Below are 26,236 nucleotides of genomic sequence, written 5' to 3' on the forward strand. Positions count from 1 at the left end.
ATTGTCTTGGAAGAACAAATATGTCTTGGAAGGAGTACAACCAGAATGCTCCTTAGAAGCAAAGATGGTGAGACTACATCTTATATACTTTGGACATGTTATCAGGAGGGACCAGTCCCTGGAGAAGGACATCATACTTGCTAAAGTAGAGGGTCAGTGAAAAAGAGGAAGACCCTCAATAAGATGGATTGACACACGGTTATAAGAATGGGCTCAAACATATCTACAATTATGAGGATGGCAAGGACTGGGGAATGTTTCGTTCTGTTGTACCTAGGGTCGCTAAGAGTCAGCACCGGCTCAATGGCACCTAACGACAACAAAAGATACGTCAAAGTCCTAAGTCCCAATTCCTGTGAAGCTGACCTTATTTGGAAATAGGGTCTTTGCAAGTGTAATCCAGTTGAGATGAGGTCATACTGGATTATGGGGGGCCCTAATCCAATGACTGGAAAGTTTGGACACAGACACAGAGAGAGAAGTTGACCATGTGAAGACAGAGGCAGAGACTGGAGTTATACTGCCATAAGCCGAGGAGCACTAAGAATTGCCAGCAACCACCAGTGGCTAGAAGAAGCAAGAAAGGGTTCTTTCCAAGGGTTTTTGGAGGGAACATGACCTGCCAACATCTTAATTTCAGACTACTAGCCTCCAGAACAAGGATCCCTGATGGCACAGCGGTTAAACACTCGGCTGCCAACTCAAAGGCTGGGGGGAGAAAGATGTGGCAGTCTGCTTCCATAAAGATTACAGCCTTGGAAACCCTATGAGGCCGTGCTACTCTGTCCTATAGGGTTGCTCTGAGTCAAAATCGACCCAACAGCAGTGGGTTTGGTTTGGGTTTGGTAGCCTCCAGAACTGTGAGACAATAAATCTGTGGTAATTTGTTATAGCAGCCCTTTATGAAAGATCGACAGCAGCAGGTTATGAAAGATCACCAGGTCCTTTCTCCCACTGAGCTGCTGGGTGGCTTCAAAGCACCAACCTTTTGGTTAGCAGCCAAGCACTTAACTATTGTGCCACCAGGACTCCTTAGGAAACTGATATAGGGGGTATTTTGTTCGTTTTGAGCTGAATTCATTAAATAATAGCCCAATGTTTATAAACTGGGGGCAGTGGTGGTTCAGTGGTAGAGTTCTTGCTTTCCATGTGGGGGATCGTGATCATTAAGGTTATGTGTCAACTTGGCTGGGCCTGATTCTCAGTGGTTTGGCAGTTATTATGTAGTTTGGCAGTCGTATGATGATGTGATCGCTTCCACGGTGAGATTTGATATAATGCGATCATCTCCATGATGGGATCTGCTGTGAGTAGCCAATCAGTTGAAAGGGAGTTTCTTTGGGCATGTGGCCTGAATATATGTGGACTTTCTGGCAAGACTCGTGGGCTTTTGCTCACTCTGCATCCTGCAGCTGGCTCCTGTTCATCTGACCTCCGATTCTTGGGACTTGAACTAGCAGCTTACCGGCCATCTTGCCTGCAGATCTTGGAATTCATCGATCTTCGAAGCCTGTGAGCAAGAGCCCTGCTCTCTGACCTGCTGATCTTGGGTTCACCAGCCCCTGTGGCTATGTGAATCAGGAGAAGCCTCTATCCTGATCATGGACTTGGGACATTCCAGCCTCTACAACTGTGTGAGCCATTTCCTTGATATCAATACATGTATTTACACAATTTACTGGTTTTGTTTCTCTGGAGAACCTAGCCTAAGACAGAGATTTGATTCCCGGCAAATGCACCTCAAGCGTAGCCACCACCTGTCTGTCATTAGAGGCTTGTGTGTTGCTATGATGCTGAACAGGTTCAGTGGAGCTTCCAGACTAAGATGGACTAGGGAGAAAGGCCTGGAGATCTACTCCCAAAAATCAGCCAGTGAAAACCCTGTGGATCACAACGGTCCAATCCTGTTGTGCATGGGTTCCCCACAAGTCAGGGGCCGACTTAACAGTAGCCAATGACTATAACAATAATTGCAACAATAATTACTGAATGCATACTATATGCCATGCAGAGGCTGTCCTGTTAGTGCTTTTAATGCATCAACTTATTTAATATTCACACCTACCCTAGGAAATGGGGACTATTACTATCCCCATTTAGCAGATGAGGAAACAAGCCTGAAGACAGTAAGTAAATTGACAGAAGTTCACACAGCTACCTTGAGGTGCTGGAGCCAACTCAAGCACCAATTGTTAAATTTTCAGGAGCTTGGTGAGCCTGTTGTTAAACTATTGGTAGCTTGAAAACAAGTATAGTGGGAAAATTAACACCACAGTAATTGGCAAATGCTGCAAATCAGGGCTGTTCTACCCTTTAACCAGCACACCACTGCATAGGAAACCCTGGTGGCGTAGTGGTTAAGTGCTATGGCTGCTAGCCAAAGGGTCTGCAGTTTGAATCCACCAGGTGCTCCGTGGAAACTCTATGGGGCAGTTCTACTCTGTTCTGTAGGGTCACTATGAGTCAGAATCGACTCGACAGCACTGGGTTTGGTTTGGTTTTACCACTGCATAGCTAATAATCATTATAATTAATATTTAACCAAAGCAATTATATGACTCTATTGATGAGAACTGATAGGCCAGGAATGTTGTTGATGGATTGAAAAATGAGTGGGACTAGTGAGTATTCCAGAAATAATAAGCACCCAGCCAGAGTCAGGCAATGCAGAGTTTGTGCATAACCAGAGGAGTTAAAGAATAAACCAGAATCGTCTCTAAGCTTCGTCAAGTCTCCAAATGGAAAAATGTAAATTCCTCAAAGTTTAATCAGTGTCACGGCCCCTAGCTCAGATATCTGAGTTATGTAAATATCAGAGACTTGACGGTTGTGTAACATAGAATATATTTGCAAGAATATAACTATTTTAAAGATATTCTTAGATGCTTTCACTTTTGGGTCAATGAAAAGATTCCACCAACTCAAACACAAGAATTTAATCTACTTTTTAACCCGGAAGACAAAGATGGTGGAAATATGTTTACAGTGCTTAAAATTAGAAAACTGGAGTTGAGTGTATGTTATGCAGAGGAAATTTACATTTAAAAGAAATAATAAATATCTTTGCACTCAGCTCAGGTGACAGGTCTATGGATTTTCCCTCTCTGACCCAAATTTGCAATAAATTCCCCACCTGGCCATGGTACAAAGCTTTTAGTTCAGTGAGGTCTTAACAACGTCACTGCTCTATCATCAATAGTTCCCTCTGCTGGCCTTATGGGAATTTCCAAAGTGTGTGCGCTGACCCTTCAGGTGGGATACCAGGGATACCAGCTGGTATCATGCACCATGAAAGTTCTAGCCTGACACTATGCTAATTCTGGCAGAATTTAATAGTTTACATGTGGTGCTTCAAAGAAGACAGCCCTCATTGGCATCTCAGCAAAATCAGTCTACTGTGCCTTCTAGTGTGTGGAAAGACATACAGGAGTATCATCATGGGGTAACCGACTCGTCCTCAGTCAACATAGTTTGCAATGTCATTGAGGAGAGTTAATAAACGCAGGTGAAACCATTGACAGACCCTGAAAGTGCATCTTAAAAGGGAATTTGGCTCTAATATCCGAGTGGAAGGGTGTGTGGCATCCAAATTACCCATGAAATTTCCTTTTAAATGCCATTACGTACTGTCTACACAGTCAAGCTATCCTCCAAAAGCCCAGCCTGGCCAATTTTTCCTGCACTATTGGGGCAGATTCCTGTTTCTTTGCTTGCCTTTCCCCCTCCATCTTGAATCTGAGGGCGAGGAGAGAAAAAGCATATATAAATGATGAGGGGACTAGCTTAGAATTTTCAATACCCCCAAACCTTGGGTACCTCTTAGGAATTTGGGATAATGGTGACAATGATGGTTTTTTAAGTAGCAGAGCTACTTCTCAAGAGTAAAAGGATCAGTGACCCAAAAGGACAGAAGCCAGCAGCCAAGTACTCAGTTATTTGGCTTTTGCCTTCTTGGGCAAAGAATCTGGTTGATGTCATTTTTCCAAAAGCTCCTGGACCAATATTGAACACTCTAACCATGAACTTGCTGATCCCTTAGAGCAGTGGTTCTCAAACTCCAGCACGCCTAAGAATCGTCTAGAGGCCTTGAGAAAACTCAGATTTCTGGAAAACGTTTGTCCTCACAAGACTTGACGTTAATATTTGTAGCAGCTTTATTTTTAATAGCCATAAACCGGAAACAACCCAAATGTCCATCAACAGATGAATGGATGGCATGCCATCAACAATAAAAATGGACAAACCACTAGCATATACAAAAACATTGATGAATTTCACAAGCACTATGCCATGCATAAAACGCCAGATACAAAAGTGCATTTTCTATGTTGTTGATGTTGTTAGGTGCCACTGAGTCAGTTCCGACTCATACTGATCCTATGAACAACAGAATAAAACACTGCTTGGTCCTGCACCATCCTCACAGTCCTTGCTATCTTTGAGCCCATTGTTGCAGCCACTGTGTCAATCCATCTCTTTGAGGGTCTTCCTCTTTTTTTGATGACCCTATACTTTAATAAGTATGATGTCCTCCTCCAGGAGCTGGTCCCTCCTGATAACATGTCCCAAGTACATGAGATGAAGTCTCCCCATCCTCACTTCTAAGGAGCATTCTGTGTGTACTTCTTCCAAGATTGATTTGTTCTTTCTTTTGGCAGTCCATGGTAAATTCAGCATTCTTCACCAACACCATAATTCAAAGGCATCGGGTCGTCTTCAGTCCTCCTTATTCATTGTCCAGTTTTGCTTGCATATGGAGGGATTGAAAACACCATGGTTTGGATCAAGCACACCTTAGTCCTCAAAGTGACACCTTTCTTTTTTAACACTTTGAAAGAGGTGTTTAGAGACCCTGGTGGTGTAGTGGTTAAGTGCTATGGCTGCTAATCAAAAGGTCAGTCGCTCCTTGGCAACTCTATGGGGCAGTTCTACTCTGTCCTATAGGATCGCTATAAGTCGAAATCAACTCGACGGCAGTGAGTTTTTTAAATTTTTTTGCAGCAGATTTGCCCAGTGTAATACATAATTTGATTTTTTGACTGCTGCTTCCATAGGTGCTGATTGTGGATCCAAGTAAAACGAAATCCTTGACAACTTCCACCTTTTCTTCATTTATCATGATGCTGTTTATTGGTCCAGTTGTGATTTTTGTCTTCTTTATGTTGAGATGTAATGCATACTAAAGGCTATAGTCTTTGATCTCCATCAGTAAGTGCTTCAAGTCCTCTTCACTTTCAGGAAGCAAGGTTGTGTCATCTACATAGCCCACCCATGTTGTTAATGAGTCTTCCTCCAATCCTGATGCCACGCTCTTCTTCCTATAGTCAGCTTCTCAGATTACTTGCTCAGCATACAGATTGAATAAGTATGGTGATGGGATACAACCCTGACGCACAACTTTCCTGACTTTAAACCAAGCAATATCCCCTCATTCTGTTCGAATGGCTGCCTCTTGGTCTAAGTACAGGTTCCTCATGAGCACAATTAAGTACTCTGGAATTCCCATTCTTTGCAATATCAACCATATTTATTATGATCCACACAGTCAAATGCCTTTGCATAGTCAATAAAACACAGATAAACATCTTTCTGATATTCTCTTCTTTCAGCCAAGATCCATCCGACATCAGCAGTGGTATCCCTCGTTCCACAACCTCTTCTGAATCCAGCTTGAATTTCTGGCAGTCCCTGTCATGTACTGCTGCAATAGTTTTTGAATCGTCTTCAGCAAAATTTTACTTGTGTGTGATGTTAATGATATTGTTCAATAATTTCCACATTTGGTTGGATCACCTTTCTTCGGAATGGGCACAGATATGGATCTCTTCCAGTCAGTTGGCCAGGAAGCTCTCTTCCAAATTTGCTGACATAGATGAGTGAGCACCTCCAGCATTACATCAGTTGGTTCAAACATCTCAATCGGTATTCCATCAATTCCTGGAGCCTTGTTTTATGCCACTGTTTTCAGTGCAGCTTGGACTTCTTCCTTTACTACCATTGGTTCTTGTTCATGTGCTACCTCCTGAAATGGATGAACATTGACCAATTCTTTTTGGTAAAATGACTTTGTGTATTCCTTCCAACTTCTTTTGATGCTTCTCAGTCATTCAATATTTTTCTTGTAGAATCCTTCAATATTGCAACTTGAGGCTTGAATTTTCTCTTCAGTTCTTTCATCTTGAGAAATGCCAAGTATGTTCTTCCCTTTTGGTTTTCTCCAGGTCTTTGCCCATGTCATTGTAATACTTTACTTTGTCTACTTGAGCCACCTTTTCAAATCTTCTGTTCAGCTCTTTTATTTCATCATTTCTTCCATTTGCTTTAGCTGTTCTATATTCAAGGGGAAGTTTCAGAGCATCTTCTGACATCCATTTTGGTCTTTTTTTTTTCTTTCTTTCTTGTCTTTTTAATGACCTTTTTGCTTTCTCCATGCACAATATCCTTGATGTCATTTCACAAGTCACTTGGTCTTCAGTCATTAGTGTTCAATGTGTCAAGTGTATTTTTGAGATGATCTCTAAATTCAGGTGAGATATACTCAAGGTACTACTTTGGCTCTCCTGGATTTGTTCAACAACTTGCTTTTGAGCAATTGATGGTCTGTTCCATAGTTGGCCCTTGGCCTTGTTATGACTGATGATATTGGGTTTCTCCATTGTCTCTTTGCACAGATGTAGTGGATTTGATTCCCATGTATTCTGTCTGGCGAAGTCCACGTGTATGGTTACCGTTTATGTTGTTGAAAAAGGTATTTTCAATGAAGAAGTTGTTGGTCTTGCAAAAGTCTATCATGTGATCTCCAGCATTTTTTCTATCATCAAGGTCATATTTTCCAACTACCAATTCTTCTTTGTTTCCAACTTTCATATATCAATTATCAGTAATTATCAACGTATCTCGATTGCATTTTTCATCAATGTCAGACTGCAGAAGTTGGTAAAAATCTTCAATTTCCTTATCTTTGGCCTTAGTGGTTCTTCAGTAAATTTGAATAATAGTAATATTAGCTGGTCTTCCTTGTAGGCGAATGGATATTATCCTATCACTGACAGCATTGTACTTCAGGATAGATCTTAAAATGCTCTTTTTGACAAAGAATGTGATGCCATTCCTCTTTAATTTGTCATTCCTGGCACAGTAGACCATGTTATAGTCTGATTCAAAGTGGACAATACCATTCCATTTCAGCTCACTAATGTCTACGCTATTCATCTTTCTGCAGTCTGTTTTAGACAACTTCCGATTTTCCTAGATTCATACTTTTTACATTCCATGTTCCAATTACTAATGGATGTTTGCTGCTGTTTCTCTCCTTTTGAGTCATGCTATCTCAGAAATGAAGGTCCCGAAAGCTTCGCTCCATCCATGTCGTTAAGGTTGAGTCTACTTTGAGGAAGCAGCTCTTCCAGTAGTATTTTGAATGCCTTCCAACTTGAGGGGCTCATCTTCCAGCACTATACCAGGCAATGTTCTGCTGCTATTCATAAGGTTTCACTGGCCAATTTTTTCAGATGCAGACTGCCAGGCTCTTCTTTCCAGTCTGCCTTAGTCTGGCAGTTCCGCTGAAACCTGTCCATCATGGGTGACCCTGCTGGTATTTCAAATACCTGTGGCATTGTTTTCAGCATCACAGGAACACACAAGCCACCACAGTACGACAAACTGACAAACACATGGGGTTCTGATTCAGTGCACCTGGAATGGGGCCTAGGAAACTTGATTTTTAATAAAACACCATATGTGATTCTAATGCAGGTAACTATTTGATAATTCTAATGCAGGCTACACTTTGATAATTTAATGCAGGCTACACTTTAATAATTACTACCTCCAAGAATTTGTTGTTGCTGTGGTTAGTTGCCATCAAGTTGATCTGACTCATGGCGCCCTTATGTGCAACAGAATGAAATGTTGCCCAGTCCTGCAGAATCCTGACAATCACCAACATGTTCAAGTTCATTGTTGTGGCTGTTGTGCCATTGCATCTCACCAAGCGTGTCCCTGCACTCACTGGCCCTCTACTTCACAAACATGACGTCCTCCAGCAATCGATTCTTCTTAGGACGTGTCCAAAGCAAGTGAGTCAGACAGTGTTCTTGGAGAGTTTAAGGAGAACCAAATCCAGGATCCCTAGAAAGGGTTATCTCCAATTGATAATTTCTCTCCCCTGAGTCCCGACACCTATAAACATCAGTCAAAAAATATTTATTGAGCTGCTTAGGGCCAGGGATGGAAACCCTGGTAGTGTAGTGGTTAAGAGCTACCACTGCTAACCAATAAAAGTCAGCAGTTCAAATCCACCAGAAGCTCCTTGGAAACCCTATGGAGCAGATCTACTCCACAATTTAGGATCACTATGAGTCGGAATCTACTCAACGGCAAAGGGTTTGGTTTGGTTTTTGGTTTAAGGGCCCGGGACAACATCTGGCTGTGGGGATAGAAAGGCAAGCAAGATACCATTTCAGATAGACTAGTTGAAGAGGCAGGACTCTTTCATCAAGAAAAGAATAAACAGTCCAATTACCTTTTTCTTTTTTTTCTTAACCACATGCATAGTCCTTGGTTCATGACACACTCTCATCATTGAGTCATGCAACACCTTCTTTTATTTAATTTATTTATTTTAGTATTAAGAACTTAAATGTAAAAAGCAAAACTCTAACAGTTTTAGAAGAAAACGGAAGTTAATGTTTTTCTAATTTCAGGGTGGGGAAAGGTTTTTCTTAAACACGACAAAAACGGCATCAACCATAAAAGGAAAGATTGATCATTCTGATTAAATTAAAATTAAGAGCTTCTGTTCATTAAAGATGAGCCCCAATGGCACAGTGGTTAAAGCACTCAGCTGCTATCCGAAAGGTCAGTGGTTTGAGTCCACCAGCCACTCCTTAGGAGAAAGATGTGGCAGTATGCTCCTGTAAAGATTACACCCTTGGAAACCTTATGGAGCAGTTCTACTCTGTCCCATAAGGTCACTATGAGCAGGAATTGACTTGGCAATGGGTTTGGTTTTGGGGTTTGGTTCATTAAAGGATGCCTTAAAAGAAGTGAAAATATAACCCACACACAAACAAGGAGAAGAAATTTGCAACATGCATATCTGCAAGGACCCCTGATGGCACACTGGTTAAGAGCTCGGCTGCTAACCAAAATGTTGACAGTTTCAATCTACCAGCTGCTCCTTGGAAGTCATATGGGGGAGTTCTACTCTGTTCTGTAGGGTCACTACGGGTTGGAATTGACTCGACAGCAATGGGTTTTATATCTGACAAATACTAGTATGAAGAACACAGAAAAGCAAGGTGCAAATAGATACCTGTACACCAATGTTTGGTGCAGCATTATTCAAAATAGTCAAAAAGTAGAAATAACCTAGACATCTTCCCAGATCTTCAGACCTTCAGAAACAAAGTGTTACAATAGCCAAAAGATGAAAACAACCTAAATATTCATTAACAGATACATACAATATGATATTACTCACCCATAAAAAGAAATGAAGTTCTGGTATGGATGAACATGGATCTACCACATGGGTGAATCTTGAAGACCCTATGCTAAGTGAAATAAGGCAGACACAAAAGGACAAATATTGTGTGACTCCACCTATGTAAAATATCTAGAATAGGCAACTGCATAGAGACAGAGAGTAGAACAGAGGTTACCAGCAGCGGGGGCTGGGAGTAATGGGGAATTATTGTTTAATGCATGTCATGGATTGAATTGTGCCCTCCAAAAATATCTGTCAACTTGGCTAGGTCATGATTCCCAGTATTGTGTGATTGTTTACCATTTTGTCATCTGATGTGATTTCCCTATGTGTTGTAAATCCTATCACTACGGTGTAATGAGATGGATTAGTGGCAGTTATATTGATGAGATCTACAAGATTAGATAGTGTCTTAAGCCAATCTCTTTTGAGCTATAAAAGAGAGAAGCCAGCAGGGAGACACGGGGATCTCATACCACCAAGAAAGCAGCACCAGGATCAGAGTGTGTCCTTTGGACCTCAGGTCCCTGAGCCAGAGAAGCTCCTTAACCAAGGGAAGATTGATGACAAAGACCTTCCTCCACAGGCGACAGAGAGAGAGAGCCTTCCCCTGGAGCTGACAGCCTGTATTTGGACTAACCAACTAGACTGTGAGAAAATAAATTTCTCTTTGTTAAACCCATCCACTTGTGGTATTTCTGCTACAGCAGCACTAGATGACTAAGACAATGGGTATAGATTTTATGTTTGGAATGATCTGGAATTGGATAATAGTGATGGTTACACAGCATTGTGAATGTACTAAAGCCACTGAATTGTACACTCAAAAAATGGTTAAAAAGGTAAATTTTATGTTATATATATTTGACAATTATATATATATATACCAAAAACATTGACATAGAGTCAATTCTGACTTATAGTGATCCTACAGGACACAGTATAACTGCCCATAGTTCCAAGGAGTGGCTGGTGGATTCGAACTGCCGACCGTTTGTTTAGCAGCCATAGCTCTTAACCAATGTGCCACCAGGGCTCTCTCTCTCTATGTATATATGACACATGAAGAATTCCTATAAATGTCTTTAGACTACCAGCTTCATAAGTCAAGTAACTTTCTAATTTACCTTTGTACTGGTGGTTCCTAGCACATTGCTTACCATATATGGATGCTTCATCTGTATACACAACTGCCTACTCTACATCTTCATTTGACATCTTAAAATTCCAAAACTAAGCTCCTAATGGCCACCCCACCCAACTGCTCCTGTCAACATCTTTTCCATTAGTTAATGGTAATTCCATTATTCTTGATATCATTTTTGAGTCTTCTCTTTCACTCACCCAGAAGCATCACAGCCAATAACTAATTCATTAGCAAATTCTGTGGGTCTATCTTTAAAGTGGAAACCCTGGTGGCGTAGTGGTTAAGTGCTATGGCTGCTAAACAAAGGGTTGGCAGTCCAAATCTGCCAGGCGCTCCTTGGAAACTCTATGGGGAAGTTCTACTCTGTCCTATAGGGTCGCTATGAGTTGGAATCAACTCAACAGCACTGTGTTTGGTTTTTTTGGTTTTATCTTTAAAGTATAAAGTATATTCGACCACTTCTCACCAAGAATACTACTGATCCAACCAACTATCCTCTTTCCCCTGGATTATTGCAAAAGACTTCCTGTTGGCCTCTTGCTACTGCCTTGTCTCTCTAGTCTATTCTCAACATAGTAGCTGTCTTAGGCTGTGTTCTCTAGAGAAGCAAAACCAGTAAAGCATATAAATATATATGTAGAGAGAGAAAGAGATTTATATCAAAGAAATGGCTCACGCGATTGTAGAGGCTGGAATGTCCCAAGTCTGTGGATTAGGATAGATGCTTCTCCTGATTCACATAGCTGCAGGGGCTGGCAAACCCAAGATCAGCAGGCCAGAAAGCAGGGCTCTTGCTCACAGGCTGTGAAGATTGACAAATCCCAAGATGAGCAGATAAGCTGATAGGTGAAGTCCCAAGGACCGGAGGTCAGATGAACAGGAGGTAGCCACGGGATCCAGAGTGATCAAAAAGCCGGAATGTCTGCTTATATTCAGATACAGGCCACACTCCGAAGGAAACGCTCTTTCAACTGATTGGCTACTCACAGCAGATTCCATCATGTGAGTGATCACATATAAACCCTGAGAATCATAGCCCAGCTAAGTTGACACACAATCTTAACCATCACAGTGCACTGCTTGTCGACTTAGCACATGTACACATCTCCTTAAACCATACATAATCTCTGAATAAAGATAATTATGAAGTCATATTTTCACCTAACAACATGATAAAACTAACATGCGTACAACCAAAAATGCACTAGCCCCGTTTACATCTTATATTTTACAAGTGAAGAAAACAAAAATATTTGATGCACACATACAAAGCAGAAATACTCATAACAATTACAGTCCTCATTTCTGCAACTGGTCACAGGGCCGTAACTGGTATTTAGAACTACCTTCTTCTACCACCTACTCCATATTCCCTTTGCCTTCAGTAGGCACCTCAGCTGGTGGTGTGGTTGTTTGCCTGCTGGGGTGACCAAAACCTTCATTTCTGAAGGATCTGGGTCATTAGTAGTCATGTCAGAATTGGGTTGTTGTAGATTTCCATTGAGTTTAATCACAGGGCAGGGTAGTAATAAGAGACAGCCTAAGGGATCTCCTGCATTTCAGATATACTCTTCTTTACCGCCCTTATGAAATATCAGTCAGATTTCTCTTGGTAATAAGGATCAATCACACCAGCCAGTATGGTTAACTCCCTTCTTTGCCTGTTGATCCAGAGGTATGAGGAGCCCAAATTGGCCTTGTGGCATTCCTAGCTTCCAGTTCAATGGAATCAGTAATGTGTCTCCAGGTGGGAGCATTCCCTCCTTAGGAACTAAGACTTCTAGACCCACAGAGCATAAGGTCACAGGGACAGGAAGCAAAAATCTTGCAAGTGGGTCACTAGGGGTAATGGTGAGTAGTGCCACTCCCATTTCCACCCCCTGATTCCTGGACCCATGAATCCTGGCTATGGGAGAAATAGCACCATATATTGGATGCTGGTTTAGAACATATACAGACTCCTGGAGAACATTGCCCCAACCCTGCAAGGTATTGCCACCTACCTGGCACCATAATTGTTTCTTTAGAAGGCCAATCTATCGTTCTATCAAGCCACCTGCTTCAGGATGATGGGTAACATGGTGAGATGAGTGACTTCCATGAGCATGGGCCCACTGCTACACTTCATTTGCTGTGAAGTGAGTTCCTTGATCTGAGGGAATGCTGTGTGGGATACCATGACAGTGGATAAGGCATTCTGTAAGTCTGCGCATGGTATTTTGGCAGAAGCATTGTGTGCAGGGAAGACAAATCCATATTCAGAGTAATTTTCTATTCCAGTAAGGACAAAATGGTTCCCTTTCCATGATGGAAGTGGTCCAATACAATCAACTTACCACCAGGTGGCTGGCTGATCACCTTAAGGGATGATGCCATATCGGGGACTCAGTGTTAGTCTCTGCTGCTGGCAGATTGGGCAATCAGCAGGGACAGTAGCCAAGTCAGCTTTGGTGAGTGGAAGTCCATGTTGCATAACCTCTATCCCTGCCACCATGGCCACTTTGTTCATGAGCCCATTGAGCAATGACGGGAGTATCTGGGGAAAGAGGGTGACTGGTTTTCACAGAATGCATCATCCTATCCACATGATTGCTAAAATCATCCTATGCTGAGGTCACCCTTTGGTGCACATTCACATGAGAGACAAATATCTTGACTTCTTTGGCTCATTCAGAGAGGTCTATCCACCTACCTCTTCCCCATAAATCCTTATCTCCAATTATCCAATCATGTTCCTTCCAAGTCCCTGACCATCCAGCCAAATCATTGGCCACAGCCCATGAATCAGTATATAATCATACATCTGGCCACTTCTCCTTGCAAGTAAAGTGAACAACCAGGTCCACTGCTCAAAATTCTGCCCACTGAGAGGATTTCCCTCCACCCCTGTCCTTCAGGAAAGTCCCAGAAAGGGGCTGTAGTGCTGCCGCTATCCACTTTCGAGTGGTGCCTGCATATTGCACAGAACCACCTGTAAACCAGGCACAAGTTTTCTCCTCTTCAGTCAACTGATCATAAGGAACTCCCCATGAGGTCATAGGTGCAGACTGGGAGATGGAAGGTAATGTAACAGGAGATGAGGCCACGGGGCATTTGGGCCACTTTCTCATACAACTTACTTGTGCCTTCAGGTCCTGCTCAGGCCCGATCTCATATATACCACTTCCGTTTAATGATGGAGTGCTGTTGTGCATGCTGAACTTTATGACTCTGTGGGTCAGACAACACTCGTTTCATGATGGGCAGCTCAGGCGGCATGGTGACTTGGTGTCCCATGGTTAAGCATTCAGTCTCTACTAAGGCCCAGTAACAAGCCAAAAGCTGTTTCTCAAAAGGAGAATTGTTATCTGCAGAGGATGGCAGGGCTTTGCTCCAAAATCCTGAGTCTGTGCTGCGATTCATCAATAGAGGCCTGCCAAAGACTCCAAACAGCATCTCTGTCTGCCACTGACATTTCAAGCACCACTGGATCAGCTGGATCATATGGCCCAAGTGGCAGAGCAGCTTGCATAGCAGTCTGAACCTGTTGCAGAGCATTTTCTTTTTCTAGGTCCCACTTAATACTAGCAGCTTTTCGAGTCACTTCATAAATAGGCTGGAGTAGCATACCCAAATGAGAAATATGCTGCCTCCAAAATTCAAAGAGGCCCACTAGGCATTGCACCTCCTTTTTATTTGTGGGAGCAGCCAGATGTAATAACTTATCCTTCACTTTAGAAAGAATATCTCAATGTGCCCCACACCACTGGACCCCTAGAAATTTCACTGAGGTGGAAGATGCCTGAATTTTTGTGGGATTAATTTCCCACCTCTAGCATGCAAATACCAATAAGTCCAGAGTCATTGACACTTCTTCCTTACTAGGTCCAATCAGCATAATGTCATCAATGTAGTGGACCAGCGTGATGTCATGTGGAAGAGAAAGGGGATCAAGTTTCCTGGGGATTAAATTACTACATAGGGCTGGAGAGTTGATGTAGCTCTGAGGTAGGCAAGTGAAGGTGTATTGCTGGCCTTGCCAGCTGAAGACAAACTGCTTCTGATGGTCCTTCGAAACAGATATGGAGAAAAGGGCATTAGCCAGATCAATAGCTGCCTTCCAGGTACCAGATGTATTAACTTGCTCAAGCAATAAAACTATATCTGGAACAGCAGCTGCAATTGGAGTCACCACCTGGTTAAATTTTCAGTAATCTACTATCACTCTCCAAGGTCCATCTGTTTTTTGCACAGGCCAAATAAGTGAGTTGAATGGGGATGTGGTGGGAATCATCACCCCTGCATCCTTCAAGTCCTTGATGGTGGCAGTAATCTGTGCAATCCCTCCAGGAATGCAGTGTTGCTTTTGGTTTACTATTTTCCTAGGTAGGGGCAGTCCTAATGGCCTCTACTTGGCTTCTCCTACCATAATAGCCCTTACTCCATTTGTCAGGGATCCAATGTGGGGGTTCTTCCAGTTGCTGAGTATATCTATTCCAGTTACGCATTCTACAACTGCGGAAGTCACTACAGGATGGGTTCGGGGACTCACTGGACCTATTGTGAGACGGACATGAGCCAAGTCTCCATTAATAATCTGACCTCCGTATGTCCCCACTCTGACTGGTGGGCCACAGTGATGTTTTGGGTCTCCTGGAATTAGAGCCAGTGTCCAGTAAACCTTGAAAATCTGATTATTTCCTTTTCCCCAGTGAAGTCACTCTTGTAAAAGGCCATAGGTCACTTTGGGGAAGGCTGGGAGAGAGATTAACAGTAAAAAAAATTGGCAGTGTGTTGGAGTCCTTCCTCAAGGGGACCCAACTTCCCGTTTACTCAAGGGGCTGTAGGTCTTTAAACTTGTTCAAATCTGGGAATTAATTGAGGGAGAGTGACTCTCTATTCTGGCGATTTGAGTTAGACTGCTGTTCACATCACCTAGAATTCATCCATTTGAACAGATCAAGTAAATATATAGTAGATTTCCTATCTATTTCACTCCTAGAGACACCATGACTAAGTAGCCAATGCCCTAAGTCCATATGAGTCAGAATATTCTGATTACTGCTTTGACTTCACTGCCCATTACTCTAACAACACCCACCTTGTCTTTGTCTATTGAGTGCTCCCGCTTGGCCCCTATTACCATGGACTCCAATCAGCCCCATCTTAGTTACGTGTCTTAATTCAATTAGGGCAGTTCCCACTGTCAAATCTGATTTATACAAAATAGCAATCACAGCAGTCTTCAAGGATGCTGGAGCTCCCTTCACAAATTTGTTCCTCACTGTTGTGGTAAAAGGTGTGTCCTCTGGGCCCTCCATGTGTAGATCTGTGGGTCTAACCTGATAAATCCACTCTAGCATCCAATTTCCCTAAACCTTTGGATAGCTTCTTCTACAGTATACCATGGTAGGTCTGGTACTTCAGCTTGATCTGGTGTAGGCCACCTCGTAATCCATGCTTCAGCAACCCAACCAAATAAACTATTAGCTCCTTTCCTAACTTCCTGAGCTGAAACACTAATGAACAATTTGTGCTTAGTGGACCCATATCAATAAACTCAGGCTGATCCATCTTTATGTTCCTTGCACCATTAACCCCACACCCTTAATAGGCACTCCCACACATATTCCCCAGGTTTCTGTTTGTATAAGTTAGAAAAATCAAGCGGTTCTTCTGGAGTGTAGTGTGCCTCCTCCTGGGTCACACTTTGTACTTTACCTTTTGGGGATTGCTGGGACTTAAGTCTAGTTATAGGTCTAGAAGCCAGAATGGGTAGCGTGGAATTGTTTTGAGAACATTCAGCATTGTTTTGTAAAGCATCTGCCTCAAGCAATGTCCCAGGCAATGACTCAGGCAAGGGCTCTTTAGAGGCAGTTGGGCTAGGGTTAATCTCATTAGATGGGAATAGAGGGGCTAATGGTTTTTCTGGGAATGGGGTTTAGCAGACAAACATGAAGCAATCTCATCAGATGGGAGTGGTTCTGATGGCAGGAGTGATTCAATGGAATTTAGGAGCTCAGTGTCTACAGCTTCCTGATTATCTGCCCATGTGTCCCCATCCCAAGTTTCAGGATCCCATTTCTTCCCAACCAATGCCCTTACTTTAACTTCAGACACTTCTTCATGTTGGCAATTGAGTTGCAATTCAGCCACTCTTACAATAAGATTCTGGGTTCGGTTTTCAGCAATATCAGCTCTGTTACTACAAGAAATAAGGCTATCTTTCAAAGCACAGGTGGAAACTTTGAGGTCATTTATGCAGGACTTGAGCTTTGTCTGTGAAGCTCTGAGCACGTTTCTTTCTTTTACCAGTTTGTCTAGCGAAAGTAGGACCAACCAATCAGCTTCTTTATACTTCTTATCTTGACAAAACTGTAGAAAGATATCACGCATGTATTGACCCACAGCCTCACCTTTCACCAATACCTGATCTATTGGTGGTGATATTTTTCATATTTGTATTGCCATCTCACACCATGGATTAGCAGAGTGCCCTCTTTATTGCTGGAAGTAGAGTCATCAACATCTTTAAGATTAGCCAGACTTGAGAACCAGTTTAGAAAACTCATCCTTACAGCTTTGTTTCACTAGAATCACTCTTGGTACCAAATGTCTTAGGCTGGGTTCTCTAGAGAAGAAAAAGCAGTAAAGTGTATATATATATATAAAGATTTATATCAAAGAAACAGCTCACACAATTGTAGAGGCTGGATCGTCCCAAGTCTGTAGATTAGGATAGAGGCTTCTCTCAATTCATGTAGCTGTAGGGGCTGGAGAACCCAAGATTGGTAGGTCGGAGACCAGGGCTCCGCTCACAGGCTGTGAAGATTGACGAATTCCTAGTTAGGCAGATAAGCTGATAGCTCAAGTCTCAAGAACCGGAGGTCAGATGAACAGGAGGCAGCCACAGGATCCAGAGTGAGCAGAAAGTCTGCTTATATTCGGATGCAACCCACACCCTCAAGGAAACTCCCTTTCAACTGATTGGCTACTCGCAGCAGAGCCCATCATTGGAGTGATCACATATAAACCCTGAGAATCATGGCCTAGCCAAGTTGACACAGAATCTTAACCATCACAGTAGCCAAAATGGTCCTTTTAAAACGTAAGTCAGATCATATCACTCCTCTGCATCAAAACTTCTACAGCTTCCCAACTCATTCAGAGTAAAATCCAAAGTCTTGACACTAGCTTACAAGGTCTACACAATCAGGCCCTTCACCTCTCTGACCTTATTTCCTACTGCGTTTATCCTGTTCCAAACACACTGGCCATTTTGCTGTGTTGAACACTCTAGACATGTTTCCACCTCAGAGCCTTTGCACTTGCTGTTTCCTCTGCTACAATGGCCTTTCCTCAGATATCTGCATAGCTCTTTCCCTTACCCCCTTCAGGTCTCTGCTCAAATGTCCACTTCTCAGTGGGTCTTCCCCGGCTACTCGGATATCAAATTGCAAACCTCTCTTTGCATAGCTACACTCTTCAGCCCATTTCCTTATCTTTATAGAACTTATTTTACTTGTTGACTAAATGAATGAATAAATTAAACAATACAATGCTATAATCTACTCCTTTCCTCATTTCATGATATTTCCTGTAGCATACTCTATGCTCTGGTTACTCTGACTCTTCATCTGGCCTTTTCAGGTGCCTTTTCCTCTGCCTTTCTTTTGACTTGACAAACTTCTGTGCAACCTTTGAGACCCTGATCAAATATCACCTCCTTCCTTAACTCGTCTAGGCAGCATTCGCCGCTCGGTTCTCAGAAGTCTCACAGCCCGTCACACAGTGATCTCTTTCACTTGATGGTGTTCCCCAAGGGCAGTAGTTGTCTAAATCCTATTCGTATTTCCAGCACCATCCCTGCCTCTTCTCTTACCACTCTGCCTTTATCCTCTACCCCAATCACACTGCCTTCTCTCTGCTTCTTGAACTTGTCCAGGCCCTTTCCCAACTTAAGACTTTTGAGGGAGCTAATAGGTTTCAGCAGGAGAAAGATATGGCAATCTGTTCCCATAAAGATTTATAGCCTAGAAACCCTATGGGGCAGTTCTCCTCTGTCCTGTAGAGTTGTTATGAGTCTGAATCAACTCAACAGCAGTGGAATAGGTTTCAGTGGAACTTCCAGACTAAGACAGATGAGGAAGAAAGGCCTGGTGATCTACTTCCAAAAATCAGACAATGAAAACTCTATGGATCACAATGGTCCAATCTCACTGTTCATGAGTCGAGGGCCAACTCAACAGCAGCAAACAACAATAAATACCTTTACACAGGATATCCACCCCCCTCCACATACACACTTCACCTGTTATGTACCATCCCTATTTTTGATTTATTCTTCAGGTCTCAGCTTAAATGCTGCCTCTTTAGGGATGCCTTCCCTGATCTCTCAGGCTAGACACTGCCTTTGTCACCCACATTTTACATTCTCATGTTATCCCCTATTTTCCTCCTTAATGCTCATTACAGTTAGAATTATATAGCAATTTGTGTAATTATATGTTTGATGTCTGTCTCTCCCTCCAGTATAAGGCCCTTCTGTTCCTTACTGTGTCCCTAACATCTAACACAGCCCTGCACACAGTATGTGGTCACAAATCATGTTCTGAAATTTTAAATCAGTGGATGACCAGCTGGTCTTCAATGTATGCCTTTGGATGCATAAAGTGTGTGGGGGCCGTGTGCCTGTTGATGAAGGCAATGTGGACTAGGTCTCTGTCCATTCTTCCCCTCCTCTTCTTTCCTGTAACTTAATGGAGGCATCACTGTTTTATTTTCTTTCATCCCGGTCTTGTGAGAGCTACCTGATTTTCTACAAAGAGATTCCTGGTAAAAAGGAAGGATTAGTTTGATTTATTCCTGATAACACCCTGCATTTTTTCCAAGTAAGAGACTCAAAGAGAAGTTTCTTCATCTTCAATAAAACCCAATACTGCACAGAGAGAGGAACGCAGTGCTCCTCACACTCTGCCTTCCCCTGCCCCTCTTCCTTCTCAGATTCATTTCTCTCTGGAGAACTGTTTAGGAGAGACCTGCTGGCTGTCTGTCAGGTCTGGAGTCATCCCAACAGAACAAGAATTGTCCACTTAACTGGGTAGGGAGCAGCTAAGTCAAGTAGGCTGTATCCCTGGGGCCATTTGGGTAAACCTCTGACCCCCTCTCAGACTCTCCAGGCTAATTATCTAGAACATTTATTAGCTAATTAGCTAGGTAAAGCTCACACCCATCTTTCTCTGAGACTTTTAACAGGATGTCCTCCTCTTCCTGGCCGATGAACCTGTTGTTTTAAAAGTATTGGCATAAACGATTTTAGCTCAACAGAACTTTTTTTTTTTAATTTAACTGTCACTGTTGCAAAGTGACGTAAACCAATTTTGTCATGCACAACTCCTGGGTTTTTTTTTTTTTTTTTGCTAGATAAGGTATTTTCCAGAATGTTTGAGATGGGCAAGGGTTAGTTACTTCTTAGCAACCTCACTACCAGGTTATATTGAAAGTAAGCCTCAGAATATACCCTGAAGTCTTCTTAAAACCAAACAATTTTAGCTTAACTATTAAAAAATGTCTGCCTTGAGCATTATGCTCTTTCAAGAACTATTTATATGGGATCAAAATGACAATAGCAACTAGAAAGATTAGATAGGAACCTTATAGGACAGTGAGTTTATGTTAATGGAGGAGAAACAACTCATAAAAAGAAGGTGAGAATGGTTGCACAACTTGAAGAACGTACTCTGTGTCGCTGAATTGTACATGTATGTCTTAGTCTGGGTTCTTTAGAGAAGCAAAGCCAGTAAGGTGTATAAATATCTATATAAGGAGATTTATATCAAGGAAATGGCTCACATGGTTGTGGAGGCTAGAACATCCCAAGTCCATGGGCCAGGCTGGAGGCATCTCCTGATTCCTGTAGCTACAGAGGCTAGTGAACCAAAAATTGGCAGGTCAGACAGCAGGGCTCTTGCTCACAGGCTGTTAAGACCAACAAATCCCAAGACTGGTAGACAAGACCACAGGTAAGCTGCTAGCTCAAGTCCCAAGAACCAGAGTTCAGATGAACAAAAGCCAGCTGCAGGATCCAGAGGCAGCAAAAGCCTCCAGAAGAAGCCTCTGGCCTGAGTTATGGATTTGGTATGTTCCAGCCTCTACAACCTCATGAGCCATTTCCTTGATATAAATCTCTCTATGTATTTATACACTTTACTAGTTTTTGCTTCTCTAGAGAACCCAGCCTAAGACATTTGGTACTGGGAGTGGTTCTAGAGAAACAAAATTGTAAGGATTAGTTTTCTAAATTGTTCTCAAATCTAGTTAGTCTTAAAGATGCTGATGACTCTGCTTCCAGTAGTAAAGAGGGCAACGCTAATCCATGGCATGAGGTAGCAATACAAATATGCAGAATATTACCACCAATGGATCAGGTATTGGTGAAAGATGAGGCTCTGGGTGGTTGCATGTGTGATACCTTTCTACAATTTTGTCATAATGAGAAGTATAAGGAACCTGGTTGGTTGGTCCTACTTTTGCTAGACAAACAGGTGAAAGAAAGAGATGAGCTCAGGGCTTCAGAATCAAAGCTCAAGTGATGCATAAACGACCTCAAAGTTTCCACTTGTGCCTTGAAAGAGAGCCTATTTCTTGTAGTAACAGAGCTGATATTGCCGATAAACCAAACCCAGAGTCTTATTGTAAGAGTGGCTGAATTATGTCAACTCAACTACCAACCTCAAGAGTTGTCTGAAGTTAGAGTGAGGGCTTGTTTGAGAAGAAATGGGATCATGAAACTTGGGATGGGGACCTTATACCACCAAGAAACAAGAGCCGGAGGAATAGCATGGTCTTTGGACCTGGGGTCCCAGCACTGAGAAACTCCTTAACCAGGGAAGACTGATGACAAGGACCTTCTACCAGAGCCAACAGAGAGAGTAAGCCTTTCCCTAGAGGTGACATCCTGAATTTGGACTTCTAACCTACTAGACTGTGAGAGAATAAATTTCTCTTCGTTAAAGCCATCCACTTGTGGTATTTCTGTGATAGCAGCCCTGTTGAATTGGTGTATGTTTTGCTATGTATATTCTCAACAACAACAAAATAAAATTTTAAAAGAAGAAAGTGAGCCTCAGACCAATTCTACCATACCTCATAAACTTTTATTTACGAACGAGCATGTATTTAGTGAACTGTTCATATCATATACATGCAAGGTATAATTGATGAAGTTTCAGTTCTCTGATTTTTTAGGTGATCTGCTCACACATTTAAGAAATCATTTTCTGGAGAATTAGACAACAAAATTCCAGAGGCAAGATCCTGCTATCCATAAAATTGATATCAGGCAACCAGAAATCCTCCCATCCCGGAGCTGGCCACAGGACAGATGAGAAAAAAGCCTTGCTGTCATCCCTAAGGTGCAAGACAAGCTTTATCCTTGTACTCCATTCATCCAAGTGTGGAGTTGTTGTTGTTGTTAGCTCCATCAAGTCGGTCCCTGACTCATGGCAACCCCTTGCACAACGGAATGAAATACTGCCCGGTCCTGCACATGAAACCGTTGTAGGAGCATCTCAAAAATATTCAGCCAATCCCTTAACTCTGAATACCACTAATGTTACTAACAATAACTCATTTCTAACATTTGGTTAACAAGCCACAAAATTTCACCAATAAAAACCCACTTCTGCTATTCTCTGTGCTAATTAGCAAGACATCTGGCGTTGATCAGAGATATGGATAACAGAACTTGCAGTGAGGTCTTGAGTTACAACCCCTCCCCCCTAATCTAATGTTAGCTAATCACCCTGGAGTGTGAACTCCTGACTGGCTTAAACTGGAGGGTAGCTTAAACTAACACACACATTATATCACACCATCCAGGATTAAGTATTTTGAAGTAGATTACAGACATTATACTCCCACTCCCGGCCAAGGGATCCGTGGGTAGAACTCAGGGGTCCATGATTTTAGATGAGGTAAAAGATTACATCTTCATTTTCATTTGCATCAGTATTTGTAAAGCCTGTGACTTTGTCATCAACAGAAGTCAGATACTTTCATAATACATTATAACTGCTGTGGTGGTTCAGTGGGTAGAATTCTTGCCTTCCATGCAGGAGAACTGGGTTCAATTCCCAGCCAAGGCACTTATGTGCAGTGTCATTGGAGGCTTGTGTGTTGCTATGATGCTAAACAGGTTTCACTGGAGCTTGCAGACTAAAATGGACTAGGAGGAAAAGCCTGGTGATCTACTTCTGAAAATCGGCCAAAGAAAATCCTATGGATCATAGACCAGACAGTGTTTCATTCGTTGTGCATAGGGGGTCTCCATGAGTTGGAGCTGACTTGATGGTAGCTAACAACAACATATCCTGAAATATCATTAACGCTGATTGCTTCTTCTTGAGTGTTAGACTCACTGATAAATCTTTTATTACTCTATTATATTTATACACTATATCCAACAGCTAATCTATTATATTACTCTATCATAACCATTTTTATATTGGAGCCCTGGTGGCTCAGGGGTTAAGAGCCAGAGCTGCAAACTAAAAGGTCAGCAGTTCAAATCCACCAGCTACTCCTTGGAAACCCTATGCGGCAGCTCTACTCTGTCCTATAGGGCCGCTATGAGTTGGAATCGAGTTGATGGCAATGGGTTTGGATGTTTCAATAAAATCAGTTTCCTTTGCTATTTTATTTTATATCATTTATAAACATTAATCTGAGAAGGGGTCCATAGCACAAAAAAGGATTTCATGGCATCTCCTGTCTGGAGGGGGGATGGGAGGATAGAGAGAGTTGGAAGCTGGCAAAATTGTCACGAGAGACTGGAAGGGCTGACTCATTAGGGGGAGAGCAAGTGGGAGTACAGAGTAAGGTATATATAAACTTATATGTGACAGTTTGACTTGATTTGTAAACGTTCACTTGAAGCTCAATAAAAGTTAATTAAAAAAAAAAAGGATTTCAGACATATCTGAGAAGCCTCTTGACCTACAACCCAGACCTCCAGAACATTGCTTTCTTTCTCAACTTCTGGATTGAAAACTTGTAGTACAGTGTCTAAGATTCTGGCCAGCAAGCAACATCTGATAAACTACTGGTTTGAAATCATTCCTGCCAAGATTATACTATCTATGGCAGGTTGGGTTTCCCAGGAAGCAGACTCTGAGTCAGAGATTTGCAGGCAGGAAGTTTATTGGGGAGTACATTTAGGAACAAAATCTGTTGGGGGAATGAAGAAGCAGGATTAGGCAGAAGTTGGGCTGCGATGCAATCACAACAAAGGCCGTAGCCAGCCATGGAGAGCTCTAGAGCTGGGTTGGCCCTGCAGAGTTGTCCCCAGTTGGGGGACTGGGCTTTTATACTTCACATCTACCTGTCACTGGAGGTGGCTGACCCCAGGGAAGGAGGTATGCCCTTAGGTGAGGCAGAGCTCTTCAAGGACTCAGCTCAACATCTGGGAGAATCAATGCTTTGGTCCTGAAGGGGGACTTGGGGGCATGGTGTCCATTACACCTACACTACACTGCATCCCACCATGTTTCGCCAACCTACATACATTCTCTCTAACCTCACAGCAGTTCTATAAGGTACACGTACCACCCTCATTTGATATCTGGGAAACTGAAGTTTGGAGCAGGTACGTGACACTTCCAGTATAGCGAAGCTAGGAGGGCTTGGCTGGGGTGGAGCTGACATCTGCGGTCTCCTCAGCCTACCTCTTCCCCATCTCCCACCCTAATTGTCACTGTCAGTACTGCAGACTGACACTTTTGTTCAGCCTGAGACTTCAGGTTATATAAACTCTCTCAGTTCTCCAAATTAGAAATCAGTGGGCCAGGAATTCCTATATTTTCACACCTGTTTCCTCCTCAGAACCTGCTCCTCCTGCTAACCTCCTTTCTGATTGGAGCACTGCCCTCTGTGGGTCAATTCCTGTAGCCCCACACCCACTCAGTCACCAAATTGTGCATATGCCATCATCCTCCCCACACCCCAACCCTCTCCTACCTTCATATCTATCTCCTGCCTCCCTTTCCACTGTCCTGCCCGCTCACCAAAATTGCCTCAAGAGCCTCTGGTGGCTCTGGTTTCCTATTTCCAACCCATCTTCTCTCTCTCCCAAGCCAGAAGGGTACTCTTTAAGATGAGCTGTGACTATATCTGCTCACAGCTCCCCTTCACCTACTGGGTTAGTACCATCTCCTTATCAGGAGAACTCCACAGAATGGCCTCACCAGCCTTACCATCCATCACCCCTACACATAACTTACTCAGGTCCTGGCTAAACTGGTGACTCACTACCCCCCTCACGTTTGCTCACGACCTTCCCTTTGCCAGAAATGTGCTCCCTGCTCTGTCCTACCCCATCTCCCATCCATGCAGACAGCACTCATTCGATTCCTTGGAGGGATGTTTGCTGACTACCTATCATGTGCCAGATACTGCTGAGGAGAGAGCGATGAATAAGATGGATGGGGTTCTGCCAACACAGAGCTTTACTTGCTCCTCAAGAAGGCAGATGCTGAACACATACAGCACCATGATAGTTACAGATTCTGCGCATTGCTAGGAAAGAGGTAAAACAGGTGGATGCAGTTCGGCTCAGTTCACTGGCCATGTGCCAGCCATGGATTACAGATGTGTGGGGATAAGGACCCCTCAGCTTTTCTCCTCCCATCTGCAGCTTGCTCATCCCATGAGTCATACAACTGGTATCATTTTCTGCCCCTGCAATGATATGAAAAGGGCTTGGAAATAATGAGTGCTGGGGGAATTCCATGTGAAATAGGGGCCCACTGATGGCCTGAGGTGCTGACATTGGAGTCGAAATCTGAGGGAAGAAGCCCATGAGGCCGGAGCAAGCCAGGCAGAGGGACCAGCAGGTGCAAAGGCCTTGAGGCCGGCCAGCGCTGGGTGTGCTCTGAGGACCAAAAGGAGTCCTTGAGACTGAGCAGAGGGGTCAGGCAGGAGTGTGGTGTGAAATGAGGCTGAGGAGTGGGAAAGGGCTAGACCCTCATTACTCAAACATGCCTAGGGACCAACGGTGCCCATCTCACCTGGCAAGTTGTCAGAAATGCAGAATCTTGGGCCCCACCCCAGACACCACGACATGTAGGGAGAAGATGGCCACATAACAACCCTGGAGTTAAGCGGTAGCTGTAAGCCAAGGAATGCCTGGGGCTACCAGAAGCCGGGGGAGACAAGACAGGATCTTCCCCTTGGAAGAGAATATGGCTGACACACTGAATTCAGACTTCTAGCCTCCAGAATTATGAGGAATTAAATTTCTGTTCTTAGAAGCCACCCAGTTTCTGTAATTTGTATGGTAGCCCTAAACCAAAAACCCAGTGCTGTCGAGTCGATTCCGACTCATAGTGACCCTATAGGACAGAGTAGAAGAGCCCCTGGAGTTTCCAAGGAGCACCTGGCGCATTTGAACTGCTGACCTTTTGGTTAGCAGCCATAGCACTTAACCACTACGCCACCAGTGTTTCCATGGTAGCCCTAGGAAACTAAATCTGCCTTCAAAAGAAACTGTTGTGCCAGAGCCTAGGGGAAGGGAAATACCGAACTTCAGCCCCCTCTAGCCTTTCTCCCTCACTTAAGGGGGA

At 43.1% G+C, this 26,236-nt stretch overlaps 1 long non-coding RNA gene across 1 annotated transcript; it reads right to left on the bottom strand.

Annotated features, from left to right (window-relative positions):
• Nucleotides 1-12,535: 12,535 nt before the first annotated feature.
• LOC135231175 (uncharacterized) lies at nt 12,536-20,010 on the bottom strand. Its single transcript, XR_010321715.1, has 2 exons — nt 12,974-20,010; nt 12,536-12,800 (listed from the first exon to the last, which is right to left on the bottom strand). It is a non-coding gene; the product is annotated as an uncharacterized LOC135231175 (long non-coding RNA).
• Nucleotides 20,011-26,236: the final 6,226 nt, after the last annotated feature.

The sequence above is a fragment of the Loxodonta africana genome, chromosome 4 (genome assembly GCF_030014295.1).
Source record: "Loxodonta africana isolate mLoxAfr1 chromosome 4, mLoxAfr1.hap2, whole genome shotgun sequence".
Classification (NCBI taxonomy): Eukaryota; Metazoa; Chordata; class Mammalia; order Proboscidea; family Elephantidae; genus Loxodonta; species Loxodonta africana.